Here is a 14808-nt window from a genome sequence, read left to right as displayed (position 1 = left end):
AACATTATGCTAAGTGAAAGAAGCCAGACACAAATGGTCATATATTATATGATTCCATTTATTTATTTAAAAATTTTTAGAAGTTTTTTAATTATTACAGGCATATAGCAGTTGTATAGCTTTATAGGATACATGTGATGTTTTGACACAGGCATACAATGTATATTAATCAAATCAGGATATTGGGGTGTCTAATACCTCAGGCATTTATCATTTCTTTGTGTGAGGAACATTCTAATTCCATTTTTTTAGTTATTTTAAAGTGTACTCTAACTTATTGTTGATTATAGTTACTTTGCTGTGCTATCACATATTGTCCATTCTATCTATCTAACTATATTTTTGCACTCATCAACCATCCCCACTTTGTCTCCTTAAAATCTCCCCACCACCCTTCCCAGCCTCTGGTAACCATCATTCTATTCTCTGTCTAGAATGATGAGACAAATGAGATAAATGGTTTTTAATATTTAGCTCCCACATATGAATAACAACATGTGACATTTGTCTTTCCATACTTGGCTTATTTCACTTAACGTAATGGTCTCCAGCTCCATCCATGTTGTTGTAAGTGGCAAGATTTCATTCTTTTCATGGCTATATAATATTTCATTTCATACCCCAGTTTCTTTATCCATTCATCTGTTGATGGACACTTGGGTTGGTTCCAAATCTTGGCCATTGTAAATAATGCTGCAATAAACATGGGAGTGCAGATATCTTTCTGATATACCAAATTCCCAACCTTAGTCTACAGTAATATACCCAGCAGTGGGATTGCTGGGTCATACGGGAGTTCTATTTTCAGGTTTTTTGAGGAATCTCCATACTGTGCTCCATAGTGATTGCACTAATTTACATTCCCACCAACAGTTTACAAGGGTTCCCCCTTCTCCACACTGTCACCAGCATTCATTATTGCCTGTCTTTTTGGTAAAGGCCATTTTAACGGGGGTGAGATGATAGCTCTTGTAGTTTTGATTTGTATTTCTCTGACTAATGATGTTAAGCATTTTTTCATATACCTGTTGCTCATTTGTATGTCTTCTTTTGAAAAATGTCTATTCAGATCCTTTGCCCATTTTTAACTGGATTGTTTGATTTCTTCCTATTGAGTTATAAGAGCTCCTTACATATTCTAGTTGTTAGTTCCTTGTCAGATGAGTAGTTTGTGAATATTTTCTCCCCTATTGTGGATTTCCTCTTCCCTTTGAGGATTGTTTCTTTTGCTGTGAAGAAGCTTTTTAGTTTGATGTGATCCCATTTGTCCAATTTTGCTTTGGTTGCTTATGCTTTGGGGACATTATTCAAGAAGTCCTTGTCCAGACCAATGTCCTGAAGAGTTTCCGCAATGTTTTCTTTTAGTAGCTTCATAGTTTCAGGTCTTAGATTTAAGTCTTTAATCCATTTTGATTTGAGTTTGTATATGGTGAGGGATAAGGGTCTAGTTTCCTTCTTCTGCATATGGCTGTCCAGTTTTCCCAGCACTATTTATTGAAGAGACTCTCCTTTCCCCACTGTTTGTTCTTAACATCTTTTTTGAAGATAAGTTTACTATAGATGTGTGGATTTATTTCTGAGTTCTCTATTCTGTTCCATTGGTCTATGTGTCTGTTTTCATGCCAGTACCATGCTGCTTTGGTTACTATAGCTGTGTAGTATAATTTGAAGTCAAGTAATGTGATTCCTCCAGTTTTGTTCTTTTTGTTCGGGATTGCTTTGGCTATTCTGGGTCTTCTGTGGTTTCATACAAATTTTAGGATTATTTTTTTCTATTTCTGAGAAGAATGCCATTGGTATTTTGATGATTGCGTTGAATCTGTAGATTGCTTTGGGTAGTATGGACATTTTAACAATATTGATTTTTATCAATCCATGAGCATGGAATATGTTTCCATTTTTTTGTGTGTCCTCTTCAATTTCTTTCATCAATGTTTTATAGTTTTCATTATAGAGATCTCCACTTCTTTGGTTAAGTTTATTGCTAGGTATTTTATTTTATTTGTAGCTATTATAAATGGCATTACTTTCTTGGTTTCTTATTCAGATTGTTTACTATTGGCATATAGAAATGCTACTGATTTTTTATTTATTGATTTTGTATCCTGCAACTTTGTTGAATTTGTTAGTCAGTTCTAATAGTTTTTTGTGCAGTCTTTAGGTTCCTCTAGATATTAATATAAGATTATATCATTAGCAAACAAGGATAATTTAACTTCTTTCTTTCCAATTTGGATGCCTTTTATTTCTTTCTCTTGTTTGACTGCTCTAGCTAGAACTTCCAGTACTGTATTAAATAATGGTGGTGAAAGTGGGTATCCTTGTCTTGTTCCAGGTCTTAGAAGAAAGGCTTTTAGTTTTTCCCCAATCAGCATGATACTAGCTGGGGGTCTGTCATACATGGCTTTTATCTTGTTGAGGTAAGTTCCTTCTATATGCGGTTTTTTGAGAATTTTTATTACAAAGGGATGTTGAATTTTATTAAATGCTTTTTTAGCATCAATTGAAATGATCATTTGGTTTTTGTCCTTCATTCTGTTGATATGATGTATCACATTGATTGATTTGCATATGCTGAAACATCCTTGCATCCCTGACCCCACTTGATCATGATGAATAATCTTTTTAATGTGTTGTTGAATTTGGATTGCTTGTATTTTGTTGAGGATTTTTGCATGTATGTTCATCAGAGATATTGACCTATAATTTTCTTTTGTTGTTGTTGTATCTTTGTCTGGTTTTGGTATCAGGTGATACAGGCCTTGTAGAATGAGTTTGGGAGTATTCCTTTCTCCTCAGTTTTTTTGGAATAGTTTAAGTAGGATTGTTATTGATTCTTTTTTGAATGCTTGGTAGAATTCAACAGTTAAGACTTCAGGTCTTGGGCTTTTCTTTGATGGGAGCCTTTTTATTATTGTTTCTATCTTGTTACTTTTTATTGGTTTATTCAGGTTTTGCATTTCTTCCTGATTCAATCTAGGTAGGTTGTATGTGTCTAGGAATTTATCCATTTTTTTCTAGGTTTTCCAATTTATTGGCGTATAGTTGCTCATAGTAGTCTCTAATGATCCTTCAGATTTCTGCAATATCAGTTGTAATGTCTCCTTTTTCATCTCTGATTTTATTTGGGTCTTCTCTTTTTTCTTAGTTAGTCTGGTTAAAGGTGTGTCAATTTTGTTATCTTTTCAAAAAACCAACTTTTTGTTTTATTGATCTTTTGTATTTTTTTGTTTTAATTTTATTTATTTCCACTCTGATCTTTACTATTTATTTTCTTCTACTAATTTTGGGTTTGTTTTTCTCTTGTTTTTCTAGTTATTTGAGATGCATCATTAGGTTGTTTATTTGAAGCCCTTCTACTTTTTTGATGTAGGGACTTATTGCTATAGACAATCCTCTTATTACTGATTTTACTGTATCCCGTAGGTTTTGATATGTGTGTTTTCAATTTCATTTGTTTTGAGAAAATATTTTAACTTTCTTCTTAATCTTTTCATTGACCCACTGGTCATTTAGAAGTATATTGTTTGATTTCCATGCATTTGTATATTTTCCAATGTTTCTCTTGTTATTGATTTCTAGTTTTATACCACTGTGGTCAGAAAAAATATTTGGTATGATTTCATTTTTAAAAAAATTTCTGCCAGGCACGGTGGCTAACACCTGTAATCCTAGCACTCTAGGAGGCTGAGGTGGGAGGATTGCTTGAGCTTAGGAGTTCAAGACCAGCCTGAGCAAGAGTAAGACCCCGTCTCTACTGAAAATAGAAAAATAAGCCAGGTGCGATGGTGTGCACCTGTAGTTCCAGCTACTTGGGGAGCTGAGGCAGGAGGATCACTTGAGCCAGGGGTTTGAGATTGCTGTGATGCCATGGCATGCTACTCAGGGCAATGGAGTGAGACTGTCTCAAAAAAAATAAAAATAAAAAAATAAAATAAATTTCTGTGACTTGTTTTGTGGCCTAACATATGGTCTATCCTTGAGAATGATCCATGAGCTGAGGAGAATGTGTATTCTGTAGCTATTGGATGAAATGTTCTGTAAATATCTATTAGGTCCATTTGTTCTATAATGCAGATTAAGTCCAATGTTTCTTTGTTGATTTTCTTTCTGGATGATCTGTCCAATGCTGAAAGTGCAGTGTTGAGGTCTCCAACAATTATTGTATTGGGGTCTATCTCTTTCCTTACCTCTTATAATATTTGCTTTATATATCTGGGTGCTCCAGTATTGGGTGCATATATATTTAGAATCGTGATATCCTCTTGCTGAATTGACCCCTTTATCATTATATTAATATAGCAAACTTCTTTGTCTCTTTTTACAGTTTTCATCTTGCAATCTATTTTATCTGATAGAAGTATAGATACTCCTGCTCTTTTTTGGTTTCCATTTGCATGGACTATCTTTTTCCATCCCTTTATTGTCAGTCCATGTGTGTTCTTATAGGTGAAGTGGGTTTCTTGCAGACAACATATGGTTGGTCCTTGTTTTTTAATCCATTCAGCCAATCTATGTGTTTTGATTGGACAGTTTAGTCCATTCACATTCAATGTTATTATTGATAGGTAAAAACTTTCTACTGCCATGTTATTATTTGATTTCTGATTGTTTTGTGGTTCTCTCTGTCTTTCTTCCTTCCTATATGCCTTCACTGAAAGTGATTTTCAGCCGGGCATGGTGGCTCACGCCTGTAATCCTAGCACTCTGGGAGGCCGAGGCGGGTGGATTGTTTGAGCTCAGGAGTTTGAGACCAGCCTGAGCAAGAGCGAGACTCCGTCTCTACTAAAAATAGAAAAAAATTAATCGGACAACTAAAAATATATAGAAAAAATTAGCCAGACATGGTGGCACATGCTTGTAATCCCAGCTACTCAGGAGGCTGAGGCAGTAGGATCGCTTGAGCCCAGGAGTTTGAGGGTGCTGTGAGCTAGGCTAACGCCACGGCACTCACTCTAGCCAGAGCAACAGAGTGAGACTCTGTCTCAAAAAAAAAAAAGGAAGTGATTTTCTCTGGTAGTATGTTTTAATTTCTTGCTTTTTATTTTTTGTTTATCTGTTGTAAGTCTTTTGATTTGAGTTTACCATTAGGCTTGCAAAAAAACATTTTATAACCAATTATTCTAAACACATGACAACTTTGCTTACAAACACGTTAAAAAAGCAAAGAGAAATCTAACAGAAATTCTACCCTTTAATTTTATTCTCCCACCCCCACTTTTTAATTTTCTGTTGTTTCCATCCATACCTTTTTATACTATCTTTCAAAAAGTTGTTGTGGCTATCTTTAATAGGTTTATCTTTTAGTCTTCCTACTCAAGATATAAATGATTTATGCACCACAATTACTGCTATAGAGTATCCTGTATCTGTGTACGTACTGTTACCAGTTACCTGTATACCTTCAGATGATTTCTTATTAATTAACACCCTTTTCTTTCAGACTGAAGAACTCCTTTTAGCATTTCCTGTAGGACAAGTCTGGTGTTGATGAACTCTCTCAGCTTTTATTTGTCTGGTAAAGTCCTTATTTCTCCTTCATGTTTGAAGGATATTTTTTCAGGATATATTCTAAGGTTAAGATTTTTTTCCTTCAGGACTTTGAATATTTCATGCCACTCTTTCCTGACCTGTAATGTTTCCACTAAGAAGTCTGCTGCCAGACATATCAGCACTCCTTTATACATTAATATTTTTTTCTTTTTTCTTGCTTCCCTTAGGACCTTTTCTTTATCTGTGACCTTTGGGAGCTTGATTATTAGATGCCTTGAGGTTGCCTTGTTTGGGTTAAATCTGCTTGGTATTCTTCTTATACCTGAATATTGATATCTTTCTCTGGGTTTGGAAAGTTTGCCTGGATCACCAGCCAAAGTCCCTCACTCTCTGTGCTCGGCTGCTGGAATTGGGGGAGGAATGGTGGCCACTCCCTTGTGGCCACCACAGCTGGGACTGCTCCAGGTCACACCTGAAGACAGCCCAGTCTCACCTGAAGCCTGTAGTGACTGTTGCCTGGCTACTTCTGATGTTTGTTCAAAGCCCAAGGGCTCTTTAGTCAGCAGGTGCTGAGTCCTGCCAGGTCTGGGTCCTTCCCTTCTTGGCAGCATGTTTCTCTCTGGTTCGGGGTGAGTCCAGAAATGCCTTCTAGGAACTAATGCCTGGACTCAGGGGCTTCAGGGGTCTGCTTGATACTTTATTTTACTGTGGTCGAGCTGGTACCCAAGTTGCAAAACAAAGTCCTCTGAGCTCTTGCCTTTTCTTTTCCCCAGTGGAAGACTCTCTGAGCCACACTACCTATAGTTGGAGCTGGGGTGACACAGACACTGGCTTGGCTGCCACTGCTGGTGTGTCCCTGGGTCATGTGCACCCCAAGCCCACTGGCTCTGAACCAGCACAGCCACAGGAATTGCCCAAAGACTACAGCCCTTGTGGCCCAACTGCCTTATGAACTGAGTCCAGACCCCAGGCCGCTTTATGTCAGTCAGCGGTGGGGCTGGCCAGAACTCGGGTTCCAGGGTGAAGGATTTTCCTCCAGCCAGGCTAGTCCAAATGCTCCCCCTGTGGGCACTGGTGGAATTCTGCCATGTTCCCCTGCGCCAGGGCTGCCCCGAGTTTCAATGCAAAGCCCCAAAATCACTTCACTCTCCCTCCCTCGGCACGCATTCTCTCTCCACTCAGCGTGCTGGCGTGACACTGCAGGAACATGGAGGGGGGAGACGCAGGCCGTGCAAGACTGTCTTTTCTGCCCTCTGCAGTGCCTCTTTCCTCAATATAATGTCAAAACCAGGTAATATGGTCGCCCACTTGACTTTTCGTTCTTCTGAAGGTCCTTGCTCGTATAGACAGTGGTTGAATTTGGTGTTTATGAGGAGGAACGACCACTGGAGGTTTCTATTTGGCCATCTTGCTCTGCCCCCCAGAACTGTATGACTCTATTTATATGAAATATCCAATATAGGTAAATCCAAAAAATAAATTAGTGGTTTGTAGGGCCTGGGGGAGGGGAGATTGGGGAAAGACCATTTAATGGGTATGTGGTTTCTTTTTGGGGTGATGAAAACATTTTGTAACTAGATAGAGGTGGTGGTTGCACAATGCCGTGAATATTTTAAATGCTACTGAATTGTACACTTTAAAATGATTAATTTTAGCTTATCTGAATTTTATTCCAGTTAAAAAAAAACAAAAACAAAATATAAATCGTAAAAAAGAGGAGAGAGGTTATTTTCGTTTTGGCTAAGTGCGGGCCACGAGTGCCGTCACGCTGATGCCAACATGGACTTCCGCCCAGGGCCTGCTGCGTGGACCTCACCCATGTTGACTTTTTATTCCGGCAGCACCAGAAAGCCAAGGCCCAGAGGCTGTGCTGTCGACTGTGCAGGCAGAAAAGGGCAGAGCTGGGATTTGAACCCAGGCACTCTGCTCTGGAGCTCGTGCCCTAACTTCCTTAACTCTGCCTTGCTATGGTGACAATGAAAATGTCAGGAGTCACGACAGCCAACATTTAATGGGTATGGACTGTGTGTGGGGTATGTGCTAAGTAGTTTGTTTATTCACACACTCATGCCATGAATATTAATGAGCGCCTACTATGTGCCGGTTGCTTTTCTAGGCACTGGGCCACATCAGCGAAGGAGACAGACCAGTGCCTGTGCTGGGGCAGCTTACATTCCAGGAGGGAGAGACGACGCGCAAATAGTTGCGAGTCCTACGTCGGGTGTATGAAAGGGCTAATGCAGAGGGCAAGGCAGTGGGCAGGAAGTGGCAGGGTGGGCAGGAGGGGTGCTGGCTTAGAAGGGAGATCCCAGAGGCTGCTCTGAGGAGTGACATTGAACAGAGATCTGAACGAGGTGAGAGAGAAAGATTTGCAAAGACTTGGGGCAAGAACCACACGGGAACAGGGACCAGCAGATGCACAAGCCCTGAGATGAAAACAAGCTTGGAGAAGCGGCAGGGTCCTGTGTGGCTGAGCGCAGGGCAGGGGGTGGTGGAGCGTACACAGAAGTCAGAGCACGTGGGGACTCACAGGCCACCATGAGAAATTTGAAGTCATTGTGTCTAAGAAGAAGCCATATATTACTATCTCCATTAATGCTCACAAACAACTCTGTGAGGCACATACTATTACGATACCTATTTTATTATCCCCTGAAACTGAAGCTCAGAGTTGTCAAGTAACAAATTCAAAATTCCACAGCTAGCAAGTTTGAAGCTGGGACTTGACCCAGGTCCCATCACCCCCAGAGCCCGCAGCCTTAAACAAACAACACAAAGCTGCTACAGATCTCCTACCAAAGCCGGCTCAGCCTCAGGCAGTTGGACTCCTGGCAGGAGCACACCCACGCTGCTTACACCCTGCATTTTAGGCAGAGCCTTGAGAAACCGGCAGATGCCCAGAGGAAAAGGAGGATAGTGATGCCAACTCTGAAGCTCAGCTTAATCCTCATGACAACCTGTGTGCTGGCGTGAGTAATAAATAGTCCCATTTTACCAATGAGGAAAACTGAGACACACGGTTCTTTAAGTTGCCAGAGGTCCTAAGGGAGTCAGGTGGCAGAATGGAATTTGACCCAGACAGTCTGAGCCCAGAGCCACAAGACCACATTCCCTTCATCACGATCCCCGACCATCCAACCACCCTGCTCCTCCTCCTGCAGCCGCTTCCCAGGCCAGGCTAAATCCTCAGAGCTTTCTTTCTGTCCTGCCCTCAGCCCAGCGCCTGTTGCCAAATCCTGCCAGGCTGCCTCAAATCTATTCATTCCCTCTTCTCCACACCCAGAGCTCCATTGACTCTTTCATTCTCAAAGTCACCAACTGGAAATGCCAAGATGATCAGACGTGGCCTCACCCTCAAAGAGCTTACTGTCTGGTGGGCAGAAAGGGATGAGTAGACAATTAACATGTAGTGAATAAGTCCATGGGAAAGGAAGGCTCAGGGTTACGCCCAGAAGTGGTGGTAGTGGAGGACAGACAGCTAGATAGCTGGAGGAAGTCAGGGAAGGCTTCCTGAAGGCAGTGATGCTGAATGGAGACCTGCAGAACAGAAGGGACAATAGCACTTACAGCTCACTCCCAGCCCTCTGCAGTCTGGCCCTGGAGATCAGTCACATCTCCCCAAGTCTGACCCTCAAAGCATCCTGTACTCTGCACAGTCTCTGCCCTACAACTTGTGTTCAAGCAGTAATTGGAAAAACACAAAACAAATGCTTTGTACTTTGCCAGACCTGGGACCAATCTGACAGTAGCTAGCAGTCTTGGCCTCGCTGTTCGACCTCTAAGTCTTCCTTTCTTCAACAGTGACATAGTGAGAATAACACCTACCGTGTGTACCTGCTGGAAGAAGAAAAAGCAACATCAGTTAACCCGGCACATGGCAGTTATTTAACAAGCAGTTGCTCTTAATATTACACTGTTTATGCTGCCTGAAATACTCTTCCCTTCAAATCTCAATTCTTTAAGAACTCATCTGAGATGGAAGAGTTAAAATTCCTATCTCATCTCCCTTCCCCATCCCCACTTCTCTGAGAACACATCTCAGAGTCAGCCTTGTGCTGGTGGCCTGTGGCACGTCTGAATCTCCCACTGGAGGCTCAGCTTCAGGGAACAGTTGTGTTTTATTCATTTCTAGCCCCCTCAGTATTCAGCCCCATCCCTGGCTCATCAAAGGTCTTAACCAGTGTTTATAAGATTGAAATAGGGACTAGATCCTGTCCCGAGGAGTGTCTGAGGCCATGGGGAGAGGGGCACTGGGGGTCCTCCTGGCCATGGGTTACAGCAGGGACAAGCCGGGGGACCAGGACCAGGCTGAATGGGTGCAACAGAGGGAGAATGACACAGGTCAGATTCAGAAACTGTGGAGAGACAAAAAAGAGAAGGTGGGAATTAATAAGATTGACATGTTTCAAATTGTCTGACCCTGTGAATTGGAGTCATTTGCTTTATGTTAAAAAAAACTCACCCACAAATAGGCAATCCCCAAAAGAAGAAATTTAAAGAGACCTTAAACATATTTTAAAAATCTTACTAGAAGTCAAAAACAAAAATTAGAACAAGGTACAAGATCTCAGAGTGGTCAAGACAAAAAAGAATGTGTGTCCCACCGGCACCCCTCCTGGCCACTGCAGTGAGATCTAAACCGATCCAACATTAAAATGTGCATACCCTTCAATTCGATAATCTTACTTCATATTGCCTTTCTCTTAAAGAAATTATTAAGCAAAGGTGTGCTAGTATGGGTGAGAAGATTTTATTACAGCATTGCCTATGATAATAGGAAAAAAATGGCAAACAACTAAATGCTTGATGATAAGATGTTATTAAATAAATTATGGTACATCTATATAATGGAATATTATGTAGCTATAATAACTCATGGGGCAAATCTGTATTTTTTAACATTGAAAGACATTTATGATATAGTAAAAGTGAAAAAATCAGGTCACAAAATTATCGTATGATCCATTTTTGTATTTGTATATTGCCATAGACTGAACGTTTGCATCCCTTCAAAGTTCGTATGTTGCTATTCAACCCCCTAATATGATGGTATTAAAAAGTGGGACCTTGGGGGTGATTAAGTTATGGGGAGGAGCCCTCTTGAATGGGATTAGTGCCCTTCCTTATAGAAGAGACCTCGGAGAGGCTGCTTGGCTCTTCCACCAGGTGAGGCTACAGTGAGAAGGCTCTCACCAGACAGTGGATCTGCCAGCACCTTGATCTTCTGGACTTCCCAGCCTCCAGAACTGTGAGAAAAACATTTCAGTTGTTACAGGCCATCCTGTCTAGAGTATTTTTGTTATACCAACCCAAATGGACCAAGATGTGTATATATCATTAAATACATAGGGATTTTTTTAAAAGTCTAGAAGAATATCTCCTGCGTATGGTGGTTATTTATGAATATTTTTTTATGCAGTAAAATAAAATAAGTTTTGAGTTCCACATGGGCTATAAGTGACCTGGTAGTTGGCTGAACCAGGTAGCTGCTTCCCTCCATGCAGTGAACACCTGGCCGCCCCAGCCACGGCCTGAGATCCCAGTTACACTGTCTCATTGAGGACGTGAGTCTACAACCACTATCAGAGAAACTCTTCCCAGACCAGAGCAGCTCAGAGGCCTTTTTTCCTCTCTTGCCTGTGAGAGCAGAAGAGGAAGAGCCTGCTCCCTGGATGGGCAGGTTCGTTAGGACAGACATGGGAGCTGTTTGAGCAGCTCTGCTCTGGAGTTAGGAGTCGCACACTCCCGTGAGCAGGCGGGACAGCAGAGGTCCCACTCCACAAAGCGTGAGTAGGCCATGGAAGGAGGAAGGAATGTAAGACCCCCTTCCTAGGGCGGTCACCAAGTCAAGACCTACTTGTCATGGCTAGTCGCTACAACATCAGGTTTCCCCAAGCTCAGATAAGAGAAAATTGTTACCAGTTCTGGTATCAGCCAGTGCCCAAGAGAATTCCTCCCCACTCTAGGCACATCCCTGAGCAAAGAGATCCCAGAGAAACTGGCTCCAGGCACCAGCATATAATTTAAGTGAACCCTTGGGCTTGAACTTGCCTCAGGCTGCAGGAAAGCGAAGACCTCTCTGGATGAATAGAGACGCAAACAGGATGGAGTTTAGAGCAAAAGTCAGGAGGACCGTCCCTGAAGATGGGTCCTTGCTCTGAGAGTCCACCAGAACTTTTTCTTCTGTGACTCATTGACACTCCCAGCTTGGTACTGTTGTCATTTCATGTATTTTCGGGCATTTCATATTTTACCTCCCTTTCTAGGCTGGCCGTGCCCCGAGGGAAGGACTAGTTTCACTGGTCTCCTTACCCCACCTCTTCAGTACCAAGCATGGTGGCTTGTGCAAGGAGATCATTCCTCCAACACATAGTTATTTAGGGCCTGCTATGCACCAGGCACCGTGATAGGCATCGAAGAGTCTGCAATGACCAGGGCAGACAGGCCTCCTAACTCCTATACATGCTAGAAGATGAACACCACACGCTACAAAAATAAACAAACAAGAGAATACGGCACTAATGAGAGCAATTCCACTCGCCATTACACTCAGTGAGCCCACGTCCAGAGACAGCCTGAGCTGGGAGAAGTGAAGCTGCTGTTCCCTCCTGAGTATCTCGCCATGCTAAAGGGGATCCTATTGTTAATGCATTAATATTTTCTCTTAAAGCATCCTTAAATAAAAGCCAACCACTTCATCTGGTATTCGACCAAAGGAAACAGTGATGTGTTCCAACTTGGAGAAAAATTGGTTCTATGAAACTCATTGAGTGATGAGATGTGGTTTTTCAACATGGTGCCTCCCTGGGGAGTTTTCCAGGGTTATATTGATTACATGTGATTTCCACAGGCCGTGTGGACTTTAGAACTTAATCCCTAATAAAGGTGGACTCCCCTGCATGTTATGCTACCCACTGACTATTCACTAACTCATTCTATGGCATTCACTAACTCAATACCATTTGTAATGAAGTCCCTGCTATGTGTCAGTAACTATCCTATGCAATGACACTAGAGAGATAATCCAAAGTATCCTTCTCAAGAGTGAACAATATCTTACGTTTGTATGATGTTTTATGTTTACAAAGTAGTTCATGATGCTAATCAAGCTTTATCTGTCCAGCATCTCTCCTCTTTTTCTGGGCTTGCACCCCTGTGTTGACTTGGGCTACTATAAGATACTGTAGACTGGGTGGCTTAAACAACAGACATTTATTTCTCAATTCTGGAGGCCAGGAAGTCCAAGCTCAAGGCACTGGCAGATTTGGTTCTTGAAGGGTCCTCTTCCTTGCTTGTAGATGACTTGTAGTGAGACTGTGTCTGCACATGGCCTTTCCTTGGTGTGTGTGAAGAAATCTCTGTCTTCCTCTTATAAAGGCACTAATTCCATTTTGAGGGTTCCACCCTCATGACGTCATCTAAACCTAATTACCATCCACAGGCACGACCTCCTGATACCATCACATTGGGGTTTAGGGCTTTAACATATGAATTTGGGGAGGACACAAACATTCAGCCCACAACAACTTCCCTTGCACCCCTACTTTTAGGAAATGTTCTTTCTCACATGACAATCCTGTATTTTGAATGAGTGCTACCATCATTTCTCCAGCCGCTACTCCCCTGGTCATATTTAATTGTCTGAAGAGAGGCCGCCAGACTCAAGTTGGGTCAATCATGGAATCTCACCCCCATCATCTCACCCCCATCCATATCGACTCACCAATGGAAGAGTACCTGGCCCCAGCCTGGGAAATCAAAGTTCTTTCCAGGATTTTCCCAACTGAAACTAAAAGAAGAGACACAGACACTTAGGTGGTGAAGCTCTGTGATCTGAGGCATGTGGACTGCAGCTGGCCATGTCTCTAGGAAGGAACAAGGTACCGGCGCTCAGAAGGTAGCAGAAATGAGAAAGATGGAGACAGCACCCTCCAGGAGCAGCTGTTCCTACCACCCTGAGGACCGCCACTATCCCTGCCTCCTCCCTGACAACAGGAGATTTCCTGTAATTCTTTTTTTTGACTGAGCCGGTTCAAGATGGCTTTCTGCCACTTGCAACCAAAGTGCCTGAGATACTCTTTTTCAGACATCTTTTCATTTCTTCCTCACTGTAAGGAAACTCAGAGAGTTCCAGTGAGCTGTCCACTATCCCACTGCTACCAGAGAGCAGCAAGAAGGCAAATGCTGCTTCAGACCCCTGTTCAAATCCTCCGCCTTTAAAAGAGGTTTCCTGCCCCTCACCCGTCCCCTCTCGCATGTTTTCTGCACTCTCGGTGGTGTCTTTTTCACAGCCCAAAGCTGCTGCGCATGTGACATCCACGTTCCAATCCTCTGCTGACTCACTGGCACGTCAGGGACTCTCCTCTGAGAGTGCACGGGCCCTTGGCGATCGGGCTCCTGCCCACCTCACCCGCCCACCCTCCTCCCTCCAGCCTGTGTGCTCCCATGTAAGTCGCTGCATGAGTCACACACTGATCCCTCGGCCCGGGGCCTTTGTTTGCCCGCCTGGGAGGCCTGGCACGTCCCCGTGGTCCACCTACCGCCCAGGCAGTGCCACAACCTCCTCCTTCCTCTGCACTTTGGATTGACCTCCAATTCCCAACCTCTGCTTTCCAGAAAAAAGGGTTGTGGGGCAGATAAAGGAACTTCACCACCCCTCCATGCCTGCCACATAGTAGGGATGCAGCACGTTGCCGAGGGGATGAGCAAGTGCGTCAGGGGTGTGAAGGTCGGTGCAGACGCCCAGCTTTCGCATTTCTCTAATGATCACCATCAGTTTGGGAGTGGACTGATGTGACGCTTTGAAGCCAGTGATAGCTGAACAGGCAAATCTGAAATACCTTTTCAGAGATTCATCTGCACTCTGTGTACCCAATTAATGCTTAGCCATTAGGCCTTTCCGAAGCTGCCAGGATCTATTAAGCCATTTAACTTATCCTCCCGCACTTCAGCATCGGTCCCAAGGGCATTTTTTCAGGCCTGGGCAGCCAAGGCATAAATGACTTAAGTAGTGAGCTTTCTATCACTCCCCCTGGGAACCCGTCCCACAGAAGCAGAGCTTTAATGCGTCTAAAGCACAGTGAAGCAGGAAAGCTCCGACAGCTCCCACTAGAATCAGCCTCAAAGCTTTGAAGACGTACTGGTCTGGGGCCCTTGCTGCGGGTGGCCCTTCTGAGTAACTGGAACAGGAAACCACCCTCTGTGGGGTGATTGGAATGGTCCCAGGAAAGTCCCCAGGCCTGAAGGATGCCCCTTAGCAGTTCCCTATAGTATCTGAAATCCCCTCCATTTATCACTTAATAAATATTTATTGAG

This window comes from Propithecus coquereli, unplaced genomic scaffold (genome assembly GCF_000956105.1).
Source record: "Propithecus coquereli isolate 6110/MARCELLA unplaced genomic scaffold, Pcoq_1.0 Scaffold8, whole genome shotgun sequence".
NCBI classification, from domain to species: domain Eukaryota; kingdom Metazoa; phylum Chordata; class Mammalia; order Primates; family Indriidae; genus Propithecus; species Propithecus coquereli.
This window is presented reverse-complemented; position numbering follows the sequence as displayed.